The following is a 14,777-nucleotide window of genomic DNA, read 5'->3' as shown; positions in this document are numbered from 1 at the left end:
CCCTAACTATAAGGAAAATGTCAGGTAATCTATGGCGAATCCTCGGCCTCATCTCGCCAGATATCAAGATATCATCTCGCTATCACCAATTCCATCGACGCTAAATAACCTCATAGTTGATACAGCGTCGTTAAATAACCAAGTAAAAAAAGTTAATGCCTATAGTAACATTAGCTATATTTGAAACAAATATAAACGAATGAAAGCTCTATATCTTTAATAGACCACATTTTTTGTTATTTTTACATAGACTGTTTGTCTTGTTAGATAAGAACTGAATTATACCTCTCCCCTGTATAATATAATCCCCCCACCCCCACCCGGGGAAAAGGTTGAATTCAACACTGAATGTGATGACCAGTATTGCCTTAGGTGTAAGTACGGCGCTTTATCTATTATTCATAATATCTTTCTTCGCTGGATGTCTTATGTCCGATTAGTGTCAGGTCAAGTAAAAGCTCAAGTAGAACTTAATCCAAGACCTATGGGTTATAGATCTTCCAAGCAGTAATTATAAAATCCTGTAACTGAAGTGCTAGCGCGCCAGTCTTCCATCCAGGCGGGCCAGGTTCGATCCCCTGCGAAGTCGTGATGGAATTTATGGTGAGGAAATCAGATGTTTTCAGATGATTTTTCTCAGGATACTCCCGTTTTCTTCTATCATTCCACCCCCTTCATTTCATCTATCATCTGCAATAGTAAAAATAGGCTGTGGTGACGTCTTCAGCGTAGTACGGGTTTCCGATGCTGATATAGGAAGGGCTTAGGGCTTATCAGGCTATTTGTATGCGGACGGAACCTGGATCTATAAGGGGCTGAGATAGGATGGCCTACCTGTCAGTGTCAATCACGAAGGGCTTGGGACTCCAGGTCCCTGAGTCTTAGGCCCATAACACACTTGAAGTTTTCGCTAGCGAGAAATGTGTTGCTAGAAAATTCAAAGATTGATAACATGGATTCAAATGGACGTCCACACACTCGAAGAGATTCTCGTTCGAGGCAAAAAACTCGTGCGAATTTCTCGCTGGAATCGGTAGCTCAGCGAATTTTCTTGACACATTTACCAAAGATGTTTGACATTTATACTCTTTATGATGATTGAATGTAGAAAAAGATAACACAGATGGCGATGAATTGTATTGTTTTTATTTGAAAATAAGGAAAGATGGCTGATAATTGCAGTCAGAATCTTATCGAACTTGTACGATGTCACCAGTAGGCCTATTTATATGATACACGGGATGAAAACTATAAAAACACGAAACTTAAAGAAGAAATCTGGAGACAAATATCAGATTATCTGAAAATAAATAGGGCTGTATTTTATTTTGATGAGATTTAATAGTATTAATTAAACATTTGAAATAATATATCTATATGTCTTAACAGTTTACATAATTTCAATCAGAACATAGCAAAGAACCCTCTTATCATATCATGAATGGCAAAAAACCGTGATCCATTCAACCTGAAATAACGCCTAAACGTATCATCATTCAAATCGAAACCAATGCCCAAAACTCGCCCTTATTTTTGTAAGATACAATGTGATTTTCAGATATTTCTGGCTTTAATTTTAGGCCTACTTTTTCTTTTCATTAACAAACTATGTTCATGTAACTCCATTTCCTCATCATCTGAATACTCAGATTCAACATAGCGTTCGTACGTAATTTGTAAAGTACGACAATATACTTATAGGTGATATATTTATGTACGACAATATACGTAAGTACATAACCTATAATATTTCCCCCAACGAATGATTACTATAATCATAAAAATGCTTTCTGCATGAAGGCAGTGCATAGATGATCATAGCGAGGTATGATCTGTGATAGTGAGAACTCGCTAAGTGTGTAGAGGAAGGCTCTTCGCCTCTTTCTCGCAACACATTTCTCGCTAGCGAAAACTCTTCAAGTGTGTTACGGGCCTTATCAGGCTACTCGTCCGCAAAACGGGACCTGGCTCTATCGGGGGCTGAGGTAGGATGGACTACCTTACCTATAGAGTTGAGCTTAAACGATATTTCCAAGTATCTGTGACAACTGTGACTGTGACAATTAAATATCTGTGACTTTTATCTGTGATTTTGTCACACCGATATTTTATATCGATAAGTGAGCACAATATGTATGAATTACACCGATATTTTGTCACACCGATAAAAATTAACAGGAAATATTGAAGAGCAGTGCAATGTGAATACGATTTCTCTATACACGCCACACATCAGTGGTGTATATGGGAAAATCCAACAAATAAATTATGTACATGTACCATTAACAAATAAATACTAATCTAACTCAACAGTAACATGTAAAAAGTTAACTTCATATACCAAGAGGTTATATCGTAGTTGATTGTAGATATGGAATCAGTTGATAATTTTTAATGTAGTTGGGTATGGAGAAATTGAGGTTATGTGATTATCCTAATCGTTTTAAAAATTGATCCTTTTTAATGTATATAATATAATGGATAAATTATTTTAAGTCGTGCATTAACATTATAATATTGAGTCACAATAAAAATTAACGAAACATCAGTAGCCTACTCGGAAAAACAATGGAAAATAATTACAAAACAAAACAGTTGTTCAGACAGGATTTTACACAAGATAAAGTATTGGTAACCAATTGTATTATTATTATTATTATTTAAATCGTGTAATGACTATCATTTACAATAAAATGGTGAAACTAGCGCTGAAGCAGTTTCGGCGATTTCGGATGTGAAAATCGTTGCATTTATAAGGAATTTTTTTTGTGGAGAGACAGTTCCTCGGGTTAAACTAGCGCTGAGGTAGTTTCGGTGATTTCGGAAGTGAAAATCGTTGAATTTGATTTTTTGTGGATTGCAGTTGATCGTATATCCAAGGCATAACAAAGCCTAAACTAACCAAACCTAACCTGTCACAGATTCCTATATGCAAGGTGTATATGCGGAGTACGAAGGGAACTACCTCAACGCTAGTTTAGTCGTTGATCGTATATGTCTAGGCATAATAAAAGCTTAAACCAACCAAACCTGACCTGTCACAGATTCGTATATGGAAGGTGTATAAGGGGAATACGAAGAAAACTACCTCAAGGTTAGTTTAGCGAAATAAGTTGCCCATCATATTAGCCAGTTTTGTCTCGTTCGGTTTTAATTGAGTGGAAAATACTTATACATTAATATAAATTCACAGTAATATGAAAATGTGAAGATCTCGGGGGAATACATAAAATATTTATAAAACATATATACAGTCTAAAATATGAAAACAAAATGTCAGATTCATGATTATATTATTATAATGCAGCTAATAACTTTGCAAAACATCATCACTTAAAAAAAAACAATACTGAACAAAATATCACGAAAAAATAATCAAATACCACCGCCCGATTGCTGTTATTATATCATGCGCAAGCGCAAACCCACGACGTAGAGGAGAAAATATCAGTCACAGACGTTGCAACGGTGACAGAGTACTGAATAGGGAGCAGATTTCGATAGCGATATTTTGTCACAGATATTTCGCGTCATCAGTCACAGGTTTATCTATGACAAAAAATACCTGTGACAAAATATCGGTTTGTGAAATATCGGCCATTTCTACTTACCTACAGTATCAGCGTCGGATTCACGAATGCCACACGGGTCACCTGTCGGACTTGGACAATCATGGCATGTATAGGGCGCACACTAGGCCAAACCGTGTCTAAGTGTACGGGTCCAGCTCTTAAAAAGCCGGCCAGTCAAATGATAGCACAAATGCAGCAAAGAGTAGAAGAGCTAGTCGCGATAATGAATACTGGAGCTAAGTAAAGCGGTAGAAAACAAATCAGATTCGAACTGACACGTGTGATCAGGATTGTTATGTGGAAAGGACAGTTTAGTTGTGGTTTTGAAGACTGTCCATGAGCGTATCTTAACACGGACATGGGAATGTGTTTTTTCTTTGCCAATGTCATGGCCTGTGTTGTTTTTAGATGGAGGTCCGGAGTCGTTATTGCAGTCTTACAACATGTCTGTTTAATATTTAAGTTCAATCATAATCATCATCATCATTAGACATCAGAATTTAGATAGAAATCGTATGTTGTTTCTGAAGACATAGAGTTATTAAGTTGTATTAACACGTTTCATGGATTGTTATAAGTAGGCCAAGTAGTGCTGATTTTATAGAGCCTAAAAATGCCTAATTTGATGTTAAAACCTATTCTAGTCTATCCTGTTTTAAAATATGATCAATACAATGTTTTCTGTTTCCTTTCTTTGTAACGATGAAAATCAACTTGCTTCATTTTGAAGATAGACAACTTGCATCTCCTGTGTTAAGAATCGGATGACTCCATTCACATCGAGGTGGCTTGCGGCAGGTCACATTTTACATTCTTGGTTGCTGTGATTGCTCCGAAAAAATCAATTTATGAGCGACTTCTTTATAATTTTTCTCAAGATGGGAGAAACTTAGCTCAGTACCCGAACCAGCTGAAGAAAAACCGTCTGAAAAAACTATAAAATGTTGTCCAGAAGAATCCTAGACTTACCGAATGTTTTATCAGGGAAGTGTAACAAAATAGGAAGATGCGACTTTCAGTACAAATAACTGCAAAATTGAAGTGTGCCCCCGCGGCATGAGTAGACGTTAAACTCCGTTAAAGTTCAGCATTCGTTTTCTGTTGGGGATTTTGAAAAGTTACTGGTTGTGTATTTCGAGTGCAATGTGCTTAAAATGAATGAATCTTAATGTAAATTTAGGGAATATAGAAATGCTTCAGTTTTTCATTATTGCTTATTTCCATTACATTTTAGTACACCTATGCCTCCAAATAGACACCATTCTGTATGGTTGTTTCTGAAGATTTTTATAATAAAGCACTTAAGCATTTAATTTATACTCGACTTATGGTAGCAGATGTAAGAGATATGTATTAATTTTGAGTAAGATGTGGTGAAAAGTAATTTTAGATGATTTTTAGGCCATATTTTTCAAATTATGAGTCTATTTCACAGTTTTGTTGAGGGTATTTTAGGCACCTAAAATCTAATTTTTAGAGCCAAAAAATTCGAAGTCTAATTTATCATTATCATCATCATGACATATACATATTAGACCTGTATGATCTCAAGTCACACCGAAAAGTTTTCGTTATTTTTGTTAATGAATCATGTTCATGTACATTTTTCGATGTTTGTTAACATAACCATATATCGGTACTTAGCTTATTAATTTTTCTGCCATGTTAAAGTTCTACATTTCGTTTGTAAATTAAACTTTTTATTGAACATTGTTACATATATTCAAACTTGCACTGTAAGGAGGTTTGAACACTAAAAAATTAGAGAAATTCAATATCTTTTTTCAGCAACTAAATGACTATTTCATCTTGCATATTTGACATGCTCAGTATTCACTGCTTCTGCAATTATAGACTATTTTCAGATTTACTAAAAGTTTCGCCATTATGAGTAATTATCATAACAAAAAAAATAGCCGTTTTTGTGCACTGACGTGCCGTTTTTATGATAGTTTCCGCAAATATGAATATTTCTGAGCCATTCTTTTTTCTATTTATTCCTGAGTGTCAAATGAACAATATGAACTACTATCTTTGATACGTCTATAATAGAAGTTTTTTTTTCTCAAATATCTTATAAGAAATTAAATTGTTAATGTTTTTAGATAAAAAATGTTTTTTTTAATAAACTATAAATGTTACAGCAATAATAAAATTGTAGATCATCTTGTTCACAAGTATGAAAGACAGTTTGCTTGCAGAATTTTACTGTGGTATCATAAAAACTTATCTAGTTATCACAAAAGCGGTTTGGAAAAATACAAGTTACGGGAAATGAGCGTTAAACATACCTTATGTGTGGAGAGCTAAATAAGCGCACGCTCGCACGTTTATGGTCATATCTATCAAAGTATTGTATATATGTAAAAATTCTTTAACTGACATAAAGATAAATGTCCAATGGTTATATAAAAAGATAAATAGAAAAATAACTTTTTTGGTCCTCAAACCTACAAGTTATTCCCCCCTTAAAGAGTATTTGAATAAGATGTTTGCCTATACTGGAATAGAATAGTTACAAGGCATATGGTTTAGTAGTAGTTACTACTATCAATAAAGTCTGTTCAATTTCCTCGAGTGCAGTTGGGCGTTCAAGGAAGTCACGGAACTGCACACGAGGAAGTTGAACGAACTACTGTCACCAGCCATTTTTTTTCAGTTTTGGTCGCACTTTCGTAGGATTTTGGGCCGACTTTCAAGTCTCAAGTAGCGAAATTTTTGGTAATGTCAGTATAGCGCAAGACCACCGCTTGTCTAAAGACAATATGAGGCAAGAGACATACGTCATTCACTAAAAATATAGAATAAATCTCCACTTCTTCCCAAAAACCAATTCAGGACCCTCTGGTTTGTAGCCAATGTAGTATATAGATATATAATAGTAAGATAGAGTGCAACGAAAGTTGCACGAATTTAATATTTGCGTCAAAATAAATTTAAAAACTAAAAGGCATTTGAATTTCGTAATTATATCGAACTAAAATGAAGACAAAATATGTTTATATTTAGTAGTTACCTGTTAGACCTGCTATTTCTTCTCAGCATATTATATAAATAAAATATACATAAATTAAATCTAACTTATCCCTATACGAAATTAAAACCTGAAAGGAAAAGTATAACTTACATTCCAATAACACATTTCATATAAAGTACTGTTCTCCAACCAGGAGATCAACCGTGAAAGGAATATGCTTACTATTGCGTCATCTATTGGAGTGAAGTAGATAGATAATCTTATCGTTATAACGTCTGTTTAAAAACCATGCGCTCTCCTGCATTTGTTATTTCTTGTATGGAGAGATTAAAAGATCAGGAGATTTACAGTGATCTAATTTTGTAACTACGGTAGTATAAACATCTGTGAATCAATGTTATTGTTTGTGCTGTGAGAGCGAGCCAATAGAGATAGGAGTACCCACGTGTGTGACCTTATGACATCTTATGACATCAACATTCATTCACAGCATTACCCCGCTTCGTCTCATCCGGCAGAGACTTTCTCGTGGTTGGAGCACAGTAATGTGCTCTCCAAGGAGGAAAATGAAAAATAATGCTTTTTACAGACCAATCTTATAACACAACTGTTACAGCCTCAGGAAAACAGGATTTTAAGCCATTTATTTCACACAACCAACCTGACTATGATAAACGCTGGATTAAGTAGCTCGGAAAACAAAAGGAAAAGGTTAAAGGTCAGTCAAATCTTCCGCAATCCGCGGTGCTTATTCACACAGACAAACCGAACATCACGGAGTCCTCGGAGATGAAGCTATTTACTCCGTAGTGAAAGGCAAATGTCGAGGCCAGTACCGAGATTTTGCTTGGAGAAAGTGAAGATGACATGGCTTGTTAATATAATTATTTATAAAAAATGACGTTCAAGTTACAGCAGAAGGTTCTTGCAATAGAAAGTACTGCTTCAATGCACTGTAGATACTTAAAGACTGCAAATGGTATGGAGTTTGAGTTATGTTGTAATTAAACTGAGAAAAAATTGTGTATCGTGTTACGAGAGTATTTAATACGTATTCGCAAGTCACAATTAAATTGCAGCAGACGTACAGGTGGAGGAGGATCGTCACGAACTCTTGTTGAAGCCTTGGTTGGTGCATGAACAAGACTTCCCTGCTGTATATTATGTCACATCGCATTAGTGCATGCTCATTCTGTATAAGTTAGTGTGAATTTAGTAGACATCATCCAGTTAGCGTTCAGGTTAAGAAATAACTAATTAGTAGGGAGTAACTCTTGTCGCCTGCATCACTCTCTCATTCTTTTTCAAAATCCCACTCTCACCCGTGTTCAGTTATTTCACCTTTCTTCTCTTTACTTTTATACGGTAAAGATCTTATTTTGAAAATTACAGCTTTTAGCAGTACTTTCTCTTTCGAAACAGACTTTTTTTTAATCTCTGACTTGTACTTTTTAAGCACATCCGTCAAAGTTGGATTTGAACTTAGCCTATCAGTGATATATGTAGTAGTTACTATCAACAGTAGTCTCACTAGAGGTTTTGATTTTATCGATAAATTTTCGAGTGAAACAAGATTGTGGACTATTACTAGTTAAGAAGGCTTTGTTAATTTAGTTTCATTTTTATTAAATCAGTAAACCAGTTGCTTTCCTCTTCAGTTATCAATATGCAGTGTGATCCGCTTGGGTATTGATAAAATAAAAACACCGTAAAACATTTACTACTGAACTTTATTTGTTGAAACTTTGTGCATACAACGCTGAAAGATGGGAGATTCCTCACAGCTCAACATGACCCCATTGCGCACCCTGCACAACTCGTAACGGTGATGCAATTCAGCCCATGTCCTTGTAACATAAGAAGGGTGATTTGTTGAAAAGCTTGAGTAATTTTTACTCTCAGATCATGAATGTTTCTGGGTTTCTGTGAATAGACAATGTCTTTAACAAAACCCTACACGAAGAAGTCAGGAGGGGTTATATCTGGGGAGTTTGGGAATCAAGCCAAGAGATAGCTGCTTCTCGTATTAGGTTTCGCCTGCGATCTTTTTTTTTTTTTTTATCACAGAAACTGTTTCTACAAATGTTCGATACCACAACATTATGGAATGTCTTTAACAAAACCCTACACGAAGAAGTCAGGAGGGGTTAGATCTGGGGAGTTTGGGGATCAAGCCAAGAGATAGCTGCTTCTCGTACTGGGTTTCGCCTGCGACCTTCTGCATGTATTTTTTTTATCACAGAAACTGTTTCTAGAAATGTTCGATACCACAACATTATGGAATCGTATTTAGGTACATTACGCACACCATACTCACGTCGAAATTCCCTTTGAATTCTTTTAACACTCTCACATTTAGCATACTAAAGAACACATTGTGTCCGCTGTTGATTTGTAGTAGCCATTTTAATCATTATTCTAAGATTTTCATTTGTCCTTCCAGATAATGCATTGTTGATTGTCATTTATGGAAACTCCCATCTTTTAATCATGATATAACCGGCAAGAATTTTTTTCTAGTATCATAATAGCTTTATAAAAATAAATTAATATTATCCATACCCAAACGGATCAGACTGTATATTAAACAAGCTATGATACGTGGCTATCCATAATCTCATATAGCAAAAGCTCTAACATAACCTAAACAATATACACAAGATAAATGATATGAAAGTTTTAATGAAGGATGATGAAATAAACATGAATCATTTTAAAAAGTACAATTATTGAAAGTACAATGTTGGCAAACAAAGAAACAAATGTTAGGGAAGTGATAAAATTGTAGGATAAGCAGCCATAATTGGTTGAAACATGTCGTTCCTTACTGTTTTATCGTTCAGAAGTAGTATGATGTAGTGAAAGTGTAATAGTCAGTGAAAACAGAGATGACCTACGTGAATATAAATGTAGCGTAAAGAAAAATATAATTAATCCTTTGCTTACATCTTTCCCGCGACTAGTTGTCAAATTCAGTGGAATAACAGCAATAGCCAAAACGCGATCGGACACTAAATTCTGCTTCTGTTTCCATTCTAGACACAAATATAAGGGAGTATCAGTGTTTGAGGTTCAGCCCTTAAATGTTAATAAAAAAATACAATCACATAGTTGATGGTTAAAAATATGGAGATAAAAATTGAACAGTCACACTTTTTTTCCTCAAAGAGCAATTTTTTGTGACAGCGAATTGTAATGTTTCATCAAATCGATTACTGTTCGTAACTGAAGACATTTTGAGCAAAAAAGTCACATAAACATAGTTCCTGTTCTCAATATTTTCAGAGTTACACTAATTTAAAGTTGTTTGTGAAATACGTTTTTTTTTTTTTTTTTTTTTTTTTTTTTTTTTTTTTTTTTTTTTTTTTTTTAGTTTGATGGTAAAAGAATAATACAAATAGAGAATGAACCATTCAGAAGTATCATTTCTTTAATTGGCAAGTAATATGAAGCTAAAAATGTGCTCTGAACTCCTTAGTTTTTCGTACAGATATCTTTTTCCATTTTTAACTAGAAAATTACATTATTCTTACGCAGTTATCGCAACAATTATTACACATCACACCACGTCCACCGAATTAATTATTTGCAGTTCAATTTACAGTCTTGGAGAGTTTACAACGCATTTTTAAAAATGCCGCCGTCCGCTTGAGTACACTTGGCCGCACGCTCGTGAACGACGGATATCCAAGGAAAATAGAATTTTTCCTTGCGGATATCTTTGAATTCCGTAGCGCGAGCGCCGGCTGCTGACTGCACGCTGACCAAGATCACGCGTTCACAGCAATGTGTTCCGATAAAGAAACGTAACTCTGTAAGTATTGAGAATAGGACACATGTTTATTTGATATTTTTTGCTCAGAATGTCTTCGGAAATAAGCTCCGTAAAGGACGGTAAATCCTCGTGAATCACTCTGTATGAGACCTCGCCGTCCTCATTGAATAATCATGACTTATGTAGTTTCCCCTAACTATGGTCCACATTTGTCACATTTTTCTTTGTATATTCAGTACTATTCATCCAGATTAAGTGAAGTTTTGGCTTCGAACTCTTGTAAGTTTATATTAAATAAATATTGACATATGTGTTTTAAATTATTTAATTACAAGTGTTAAAAAAATAATAAGCATTGGTACATAGTTGTATTCTGAGTTGCCCAACTATGGTCCACTTATATATATTCATGCTTGAAAGCATGAATGGACTGTAGCTGGAACTGTAATTATTCGTAAATCAATAGACTACATTGAGTTTCTAATTTAAGGGTAGAAACATAATCTAGCACAGAAATATTAAAAATAAATGAAAAGTACATGGATTCTTTTTATTAGTACACATTACATAAACACTCAATAAACAAGTGACATCTGAAAGTCACTTTTTGCAATAATGAACAACTACACTCACCGGCAAAAAAAAAAAACCGGGCCACCTAAAGTTTCTCAATTTTTTATGAGGTGAGAATCAGAAAATCCTTTATGAAAAATAAAGAAAACATTGCTTTCCAGAAGAAAAAAAAACTTATTTATTATCATTTGCGCTATTATTTTCAACGCCAAACAATGGATATAATTAAAAGGTGTAAAAACTTACAAATTATATAAATTTTCTTCCAAATGTTCAACTGATTTTGTGGCCACCCAGATGTTGGTAATAGCGGGTATTACCTCCCCGTAACTGTATGACTGTTACCTTTCTCCGATTCAACCCTTCGATCAGATTTTGGATGTCAGTCTGGTCGATTCTATTCCATTCTTTACTTAGAACATTTCGGAGCTGCTGTAAGTTGCTGTGAGGAGTTAGACGACTTCTAACTCGCTTCCCTAGCATTCCCCACACATGTTCAATAGGGTTTATGTCAGGACTTCTTGCTGGCCATGTCATCCTATTCAATCCAACGTCGTGAAGGAACTCATCCACGATTCTTGTAGCATGAGGGCAAGCAATGTCATGCATTAACAGGAACTTTCCACCAATAAGTGTGGCATATGGTACGACATATTAAATTGGACCTTCTTCGATGTATCTTGGAGCAGTCAAAGCACCTCCATTAATGAACACAAGTTCTGTGTGAGCTTCATACGAAATGCCACCCCATACCATTACTGATCCACCTTGGAAACTGACACGTGAACTGAAGGAACATGAAGAAAAACGTTCTCCTTCTCTTCTCCACACTCTTTCACGTCCATCTGTAAACTAAATCTCGATTCATCTGTGAAGATCACTCGTCGCCACTCCCCCAGGTTCCAATTAGCATGATTTGAGCAAAACCTAATCGTTCAACATGATGTTGCTGGAGCAATTCTGGGCCTTTAGCTGGTCTTCTGGAATCAGCCCACATTCATCCAGACGTCCTCTTACAGTTCTCTCACTCACATTAACTTGTCTTATTTTCTGGAAGACTCTTCTGGTCTCAATAGCTGTGAAATGGCGATTTCCTAATGTGTTTAGGACAATAAAATGGTCGTCACGAGCCGAAGTTAACTCGTTTTCTCCCTGAACCGGGTATTCTGGAATAACCTCCTGTCTCTTTAAAGCGATGGTACACTCGTTGTACGGTCGATCGAGGAATCCCAAGAACTGCAGCCACATAACGCTGACTATTCCCACCTTCTATCAATGCAACCACTTTTACTGAATCGGTAGGACTTAGTGACATTTGTATACAATTAAGTATTCCAATACTGCCTCAAAAGAGCTTACCAGTCTGTAGACATCGTCAGCTTAGCTCGAAATGAGTCCGAGAAGTTTACACACAATATTACAAGAAGAACGAATCTTCTTTTCAGATCATTGTTGGCTATTATGTATTCAGTATTACAGTGTTACGTATCATAAAATAAATGAATAACTAAATGAACCTCAGCACACCTATAATTATTTAAACAATCCTACAATTTTCAAAAATTTTAAAGAAAATGTAGTTGGCCCGGTTTTTTTGCAGGTGAGTGTATATCAAAGAACAAAAGTACGGTTTCAAAATAAACTAACACATTCTTAGCAAAATATTATGCAAATAAATTCAATGATAATGTTTATTTATAGTACTGAGAACTACATTCATTAGGCTTATATTTCGATCCTTTGAATCTCCACTTCTCTTGTAATTCTGAAATTGAATCATAATCTGTATCCAATTCAATTTCATCGCTCTCATAGTCACTCACAGGGACGGTTGTTTTCCTTCTACCCTGAAGTTTTCGTTTTACCGGACCAACATTCGTGCTAGTACCATTGATGCTGGAACAGCCTGTTTCTTTGTTTACTTGACTATAATGTTAAATGGTGTTTTAGAATATACTGAGATACCGTATTTGCAGAAGTAAATAATCACATTGATCACATTTTATTGAAACAAATATTTCAAAATGAAATACAACTATGGTCCACGAAAAACTGTGGTACATATTTGAGGACTGACTTCTAGCCTTGAGGTTAAACATTTTTCACGCAGAGTCCTTAACCTCTCTAATTATTACGTGAAAGTAAACACTATATAGCCAGGTTTAATTGTACAAAGAATCATATATCTATAACGTACCAGTTCTACAGAGGAGAGCTTAATAAAACAGACAATCACAAACTGAATGATTTCGTGTCTTCACACATTCAATAGAACGATGCACACTGACCTTGTTAAGCATCCATATCATTGCCACGTGTAATGGTAGATAGAAGCATCTATGGGGAACATAATTCCATCACAGTGGCGCCTTAAATGGCGAACATCGAACTCTTGGGTGACTAAGTAGTACATAATGCGTTTTGGACTATAGTTGGGTGCCTGGACCATAGTTATGGGAAATTACGGTATCTAAAGTGATGTTAGTATGAATGTTTCGACTGCCTGAGGGAGTTCGGTATTCGGTCCTTCTTTTCGTACGTTTTTAAATTTCGAGCTTCGATTCCATGTTATTTTCTAATATTTTAATTAATACTAGCTACTTTAAAATGGAAATGTGTAATCCATCGCAACATATAATATGAACGAGAATGTTCCACAACAGTAACTATAAATGCTCGAATTTAACTGTAACCATTCGAATCTCTGAATCTCGTAACAGCGAAAGTGAAAGATGGCAAAAAAGAGTTAAATATATAAGATGTTCCAGCAAGCAAACTACCTTGACATCGTCATCGCCCAACTTCATGCGGGTATTTATCGATCTCATATGTCTTAGACCATCGTTCTCATGGTAGTGTCGATAGACGTGTCATTTTCAAATTACGGTATATTGAAATAAATTAATAAATTTTGTTAAAATTATGCGCTGTCTGTTCTTTACAGATACGTTACTTATGTCTAATGAGTCACCAAATAAATTATTTTGAAGGATTGTTTACAATAACTTGCGTATTAAGAAAACGATGTTATAGGAACTATAAGAAGAGCAAATGACTCGGTAAAACATTATCCAACACTAAATTAAACGTTGAAAAAGAGAAATAAAATAAATAATTAACATAACAGACTGACAGCACGTGTTTAACATAAAATTATCATAAGAAGACTAAAATTCGTAATATTCACGCGATGTCAGTGAACGTTATACCCATCCCTGATTCTGCCTACTAAACCACTAAATGTCTCCCACATGTCTCGACTTTATTTGGGCCACATAAGCAAAAATGAACGGTTTAAGTCAGACATTCTGTATAGTGACAGCACTATCTCTGGCCCCATCAAAGGCAACATAGCAGAAAGGCAAAGAAAGCTAAGGGAGTGCTGGGTGGTGCAAGTGTCCTGGGTAAAGAGAGCCGCCAACAGCAATGCAACCCACTGCGACCTGCATTTGTGTGCATCCGTGAGAAGTAGAGGGAAGGAAAGATAAGCAGAGTCTTTACCTCGGGTGAAAGAAATTCATTTTTGAAACAGGATATCACATTGACAAAGAAAGACATCTCTTATCTGGGATTCGAACCCACGACATGACCTCTAAGTAAGTTGTGGTGCCTTACTCAATACGTCCAGTACAGCTGGCAATAGTGGCAGTGCTGTAGATTTAAGACACGTTACCGTATAACACAAGGTGCAGCATGCAATAGATGCCATCTAGATAAAACAATAAGCAAGCATGACTGTCTATCACGAAGGTGTGGGCTGGGCATCAGAATCCTGTTCCAAGATGTACTGCCGTGAAAATCAAGACTAGTCTATACAAACAGCTTGCAGGATCTGTGAAATGGCAACTTATTTAAAAGACCACGCCTATGTTGTACATTC

The 14,777-nt window shown here is 35.5% G+C and overlaps 1 protein-coding gene across 4 annotated transcripts in view; it reads left to right on the top strand.

Annotated features, from left to right (window-relative positions):
- The window catches only part of LOC138690940 (prolyl 4-hydroxylase subunit alpha-1-like), a 310,277-nt gene that overhangs the window by 89,625 nt on the left and 205,875 nt on the right, over positions 1-14,777 (top strand). The window lies entirely within an intron of this gene.

The sequence above is a fragment of the Periplaneta americana genome, chromosome 16, assembly GCF_040183065.1.
Source record: "Periplaneta americana isolate PAMFEO1 chromosome 16, P.americana_PAMFEO1_priV1, whole genome shotgun sequence".
Classification (NCBI taxonomy): domain Eukaryota; kingdom Metazoa; phylum Arthropoda; class Insecta; order Blattodea; family Blattidae; genus Periplaneta; species Periplaneta americana.
The sequence above is the reverse complement of the archived record's forward strand: the minus strand, read 5'-3'. Positions and strand labels throughout refer to the sequence as shown.